At 37.8% G+C, this 6,000-nt stretch overlaps 1 protein-coding gene across 1 annotated transcript in view; it reads left to right on the top strand.

Annotated features, from left to right (window-relative positions):
• The first annotated feature begins 4,620 nt into the window (after positions 1-4,620).
• The window catches only part of LOC121379359 (pro-neuregulin-2, membrane-bound isoform-like), a 161,339-nt gene continuing 159,959 nt past the window's right edge, over positions 4,621-6,000 (top strand). Inside the window, exon 1 of the mRNA XM_041507935.1 lies at positions 4,621-4,739. The gene's annotated coding sequence lies outside the window, so the exon portion shown is untranslated. The remainder of the gene's footprint in view (positions 4,740-6,000) is intronic.

Below are 6,000 nucleotides of genomic sequence, written 5' to 3'. Positions count from 1 at the left end.
TTAACCATATGTTTAACGCCATATAACCGTAAATAGAATGTATTGAGTGCGTCATTAAATAAAACGTTTCCTTCCTTCTTATTAGAATACCAGTGTCTGTATATCCAATGTATTTTCGGTCGCGAGCTAACGTTTGTAGTGGTCTCTTTTCGTTTTACTTCGTTTTACTTCATAATATATATTTGTTCGTACGTACGAAATTATTGGAAGATAAAATCCGGTCTGAGTTACTACAAGCATTAGAATGACAGCCAAGAATTTCTTTATACAGACACTGTTATCCTAAACAATAAAATATCTTTAATATGTAATTTTAGTCATCAAAAACTATCTGTTAGTCGTGAATAAGTTACAATGCCAGGAAACTCAGGACCGTCCCTTTAATGGCCATGCCACAATTGGAAAGAAGGAAGAAAATGTTTTATTTAACGACGCACTCAATACATTTTATTTACGGTTATATGGCCTCGGACATATGGTTAAGGACCACACAGATATTGAGAGAGGAAACCCGCTGTCGCCACTTCATGGGCTACTCTTTTCGATTAGCAGCAAGGGATCTTTTATATGCACCATCCCATAGACAGGATAGCACATACCACGGCCTTTGTTACACCAGTCGTGGTGCACTGGCTGGACCGAGAACGATTGGAAAGAAACAAATTCCATAAGTAGCCTACATTTATACATATATAAAAAAAAAAGGAATTATAAAGACGGTAATTATACCAATCATGAATGTAGAGTGTAATGCCTGGGGAGAAGGAATAAAGAATTGAAAAAGGGTAAGGGGCGATGCATTTATTTATTTTAAAGCTAAGTCGTTAACCACTACTGGCTATTCATCATCTCCAAAGAACAAATTTCCTAGAATATATATTTAAAAAAAAAAAAAAAAAATGGAATTACGAATCCGCAAGAGAATCGCTCTTCCATCAAGAGATTATATATCAATCATGTATGCCGATCGCAATGCGTTGAATCGCATGCAGACACTACGCTGCCGGGACGCGCCTGTAGTTGGAACCGAAAGACGACACAGAAGCGACCGCTTACGTGATTGGGGTGATCAAATGCTACTTTATTGGAAATACATCTGGATCAGTGCCCAAAGGCAAGATCACGCCGTGATCAAAAGCCCAGAAAAAAACCCCGCCTCAATGTTTCTTATTCGTAGGTCATGATTGATTTCATTAAACACTCAATTCACATAAAAGGATTGTTTCAATTCTTGCTGTCCGTTAGAATTAAAGACGCGTTTATTCAAATTTTCGAATTATTTGAAATCGTTCTGTCCGTTAGAATTAAAGACGCATTTATTCAAATGTTCGAATTATTTGAAATTTTGCCATCCGTTGGAATTAAGACACATTTATTGAAATGTTCTCAATGATACCAAAATTATTGGGCAGATTCAATTAGGCCTATCTTCTTCCACCTACCTTCCAACTGACACCAGCTGAAGTCTGCGTTGGTTTATATCTATAAAATATCGTGGATTTAAGTGCCTCTGTGACCACTGATCCCAGTTCGATATATCTGACATTTGGACAATATAATTTGAGAGTAGTAATTAGTGTAAGAAAATGTCCCCTCCCCCTACTCGAGGACAAAAGTGCTTCCCCCCAACTCTATACAGCTTTTAAAAATAAAAGTAAAAATATGGCTTGTGCTATAGCATCTTCATAAATCAAGGCTAATATTCGTTCCTCGTATTCAGCCTTGATACATGTAGTCAAGATTACTGATATCCACTACTAGCGCCCTCTATTGGAAGAAAATTGGTAACACCGATTATGTCCCTTACACGTTGACATCGCTGACCAATCACAGCATCGGTAACATGTGACAATCAAGAAAGCAATATCAAAAATTAACCGCCGGACGCTGACGCTGCCATCTTTGTTTGCAATAACAAGGGAATCTATAAGGAGCTTTGCGATTCGTTGCAATCAGATCTCATCGCATCCAATGAAATTTAAGCATTTTGTGGCACAATTTCTTGACGACATGTATCAAGGCTGAATACGAGGAACGAATATTAGCCTTGATTTATGAAGATGGTGCTATAGAGGCTGTGACCCCTCACTCCAGATACCGGTATCTAAAAAAAAAGGTTTTTGTAGCCATTTTACAAGGTTTTTGAAAAATAAAATATTTTTGATTTTTAATTGGTTGTTTTGCGGTAATATCTCAATATCGATTTTTATCTAAAATAATTGCATACCGATACGTATGAATTTATTATTTCTTCTAACGACCCCAAAGGTCATTCCAAATGTATTAAATTATCCGTAAATTGCTAAAGGTTATTTTGTTGGTGCTAAGGCTGAAAACTCAGGAGTCCCTTTTAAAAAAAGTGAAATGTGCCCCCCCCCCCCCCCCCCCGCAATTCCCTTTATATCATGTTATGTGTGGAACATGGAAAATAACATCCCTTTGTGAACGTAAAGCGCGCATGGTTGTGTATCAATACAAGCAATGTTAGGAACACCAACTTTCTCGATGCTATCAGCTCGCTCTATTCTTCTCTAGAATTCCGCGCGTTCTTGTCTAGATCAGACGGGAATATTTACATCAACTCCACATATAATACTTTATGGTAGCATTGCACATGTATTCAGTTTCGGTGATCTATAGATAAAACAAAAATTAAAAGAAAAGGTATCACTACCAGAATTAATAATATATTAAAGTTTTTAAAGTAGGCCTATTAGTTTTTTATTTAAAAAAAAACAAAAAAAACATGGTATATATATATATATATATATATATATATATATATATATATATATATATATATAATATCGCCATTTAATTGTCCATGTTCTGTCACGTTAACACAATAACACAATTTCACAATCACGTTGTTGCATTAGTTGCTTTTGTAAACCCTGGTTGACCCTAACCAAAAGTGGTTTTGATGGTACCGTAATCGTACAAAACGTTAAAGTTGTTTTGTTTAATGACACCACTAGAGCCATAGGCGTACGGGCTCCCATTTTTGAAGAGGGCAGGCTGGCTTTTACCCGAATTAAACGGAAATGCCCGAATCTAGATAACAACAATTATTCATATTAGCATTACTACCAAACAGCTATATAAGGTTAAACGAATCACTACACATTTTTACATGGATTACAACTAATTTTGAGGGTAGAATGATGGAAATACATGGTAAAAAAATATCAGGTTAGCACATTTCCCTGAATTTCTGTAATTTTTGCCCGAATTTAAGGTTTTGCTACAGCGCTTATGACTAGAGCACATTGATTAATTAATCATCGGCTATGGGATGTCAAAGATTTTGGTAATTCTGACACTTAGTCATCAGAAGAAACACATTACATTTTTTTTAATGCAAGGGATCTTTTATGTGCACACTTTCTCCACAGACAGGAAAGTATATATCTTGGCCTTTGACCAGTTGTGGTGCACAGGTTGGAATGAAAAAAAAAACCCAATCAATTGAATGGATCCACCTCAAGCGAGAACTCAACCGACTGACCTAAATCCCGCCCCACAGTTGTACAATGTTATTGTTATGGTGAGGGGAGAAAGTAGAAATAGTTATGCCCGAATTAGTTCTAAATGATTAAAATATTTTCCCAAATAGCATATAGTATCCCGGACTGGGACGGATCCAGGATATTGTAAAGGGGTGGAGGATTTGCGTGCGTGTGTGTGTGTATGTGTGTGTGTGTGTGTGTGTGTGTGTGTGTGTGTGCGTGTGTGTGTGTATATCGTTATTTTGACTTTAATTTGACTTTTTTTTAGATGTGTCTATTGGGGTGGGGTGGGTGGATGATGTGAACCACTCCCTGCCTCATATTTGTTTTGCCGTAGCCTAAATGAAGAGTACATTCGTTGTACACTGCCAGGGTTTTACTGAGCAACTTGCACCTCGAGATCTATCGCTGATATTTAATTGCTAAACTGTCTGCGTGCCTGTCTGTCTGTCTGTCTGCTATACTTGCCGGAAACGGGGGAGGTGCACGATACACTGCATGTCCTCTCAATCCTGAACATTATGCATCACCAAAGCTTCCCTTGTTGAAAGTTACAATTTGTTTAACAACACCACTAGAGCACATTGATTTATTAATCATCGGCGACTGGATGTCAAACATTTGGTAATTCTGACAGAGAAAACCCGCTACATTTTCCCCAATGCAGCATGGGATCTTTTATATGCACTATATCCCACAGACAGGAAAGCACATACCACTGCCTTTGACCAGTTGTGGTGCACTGGTTGGAACGAGAACACCAGTTAAAAGGCCCTCCAGTCGGTTACATCTTCCAACGTCTATGTATAGTAATTTATGCTACCATTAAAATAATATTTTTTTTAAATAAAGAAAAAAAAAAAACTTAAAAAGAACACATACACACGCGCACACATCCACACACACACACAAATACCCCCCACAAAAAAATCCAACAAAACAAAAACACAAACATTTGCAAAACAATGATTGTTAACGCGTTACGCATATGGGCGTGGGTATGAGTAATTTTGGCCGAGAAATGACCAAGATGGGCAACGTGTGGATCCGCCCCTGTTTTAGACGCGCACCTGTTAATTTGGAGTTATCTCTCTTGTATTAAATGTAAAGTGTCCCAACAACTTGACCGAAGGTAAAATTTCAGAAAACCATTTGTTGGATTATTTTTGTCGACCACGCAACGTCTACTGCACGACCTGTTACATATTCGTTTGTATGACAACGTTAACGGTAAGTTTATCCCGTTTTGTACTGTACTTTATATTCTAACTGACATTCTACCGGCAAAAAAAAAGAACCGAACAGGTAAGTAGCTGCCGGTATTTTGTTTTCTCCACATTATTTTGTTAACCCCGTAACCGAACGTCGATGTATGAACTGACTCGGGGGAACGAATGAACGGTTTTTTCCCTAGTACAGAAAATCGGGAAATACAAATTGCGCATTTCAAGTTGGCATACAGTTTATAAACTTTATGAAGGTAAAAGTTACATTATGTAATATTAATATAACATTGTATGTCAGTCACAGTGTATTGTAAATCTGTAGCCTTTGCCCTGGTTTTACCTGACCTGGTTTCAGAGATGTCTTACATTTCTAGTAGGATGGCAGTGTGTTTGGTGTCTGTTGCAGTGTTAGCACTTAAAGATGTTAAATGTATTAACAGAGAAATTCCTACGTTAGGTGTTGTAATAGTAACAGTCCCTCAAAACATAAAAGTGTTTCAGAGCTGATATATTGGGTGATTAAAAAACAGGTTCAACTTTTCAAAAGTTTAATAGTGGGAAAAAAAATGAAATGTTAACACAATTTAGAAAGTTTGCACAAAAGTAGTTTATTATGTTGTGTGCTGATGATCATATTTTCAGTTTGCTTTTGGCAGTTACATAGAGCAGGGGCGTAGCATGATCTGGACCTGGGGGGGGGGGGGGGGGGTCGAATATGAACCAAGTGCACCTTTTTCTATTTTGTTTTTGCACCACCAGAAACACCATATATATAAACCTGTATGTTTTAGTTCTGAAAGCGGACCATTTGCTTCAGCGGGGGGATTTGTCCGAATCCCCTGAACCCCACTAGCCTACGTCCCTGTAGAGCACACTACATGAGTAGCCGTTAAAATAACATTGATCTTAAAACAAATTGTTTTAAAATACATCTAAACAACAAGCAAAATTGACTTTTTAAAATAACCAATTTTAAGATAAATTTTATGAAATGGACACATATGTAGTAGTCAATGTCATACATATCCTGAAGGTTTAAAATAAACATAAGCATGTTTTCCAACTAAAACTCATCTGTGGCCGACCCCTTGTGCCAGCAGTTAACTTACAAGTACATCACTCAGAAGTAGGGGGCGGGACGTAGCTCAGTGGTACAGTGCTCGCTTGATGCGCAGTCGGTCTGGGATCGATCCCCGTCAGTGGGCCCATTGGGCTATTTCTTGTTCCAGCCAGTGCACCACGACTGGTATATCAAAGGCCGTGGT

The sequence above is a fragment of the Gigantopelta aegis genome, chromosome 8, assembly GCF_016097555.1.
Source record: "Gigantopelta aegis isolate Gae_Host chromosome 8, Gae_host_genome, whole genome shotgun sequence".
Lineage (NCBI taxonomy): Eukaryota > Metazoa > Mollusca > Gastropoda > Neomphalida > Peltospiridae > Gigantopelta > Gigantopelta aegis.
Note: the sequence above shows the minus strand (reverse complement) of the source record. Positions and strands in the feature narration are given on the sequence as shown.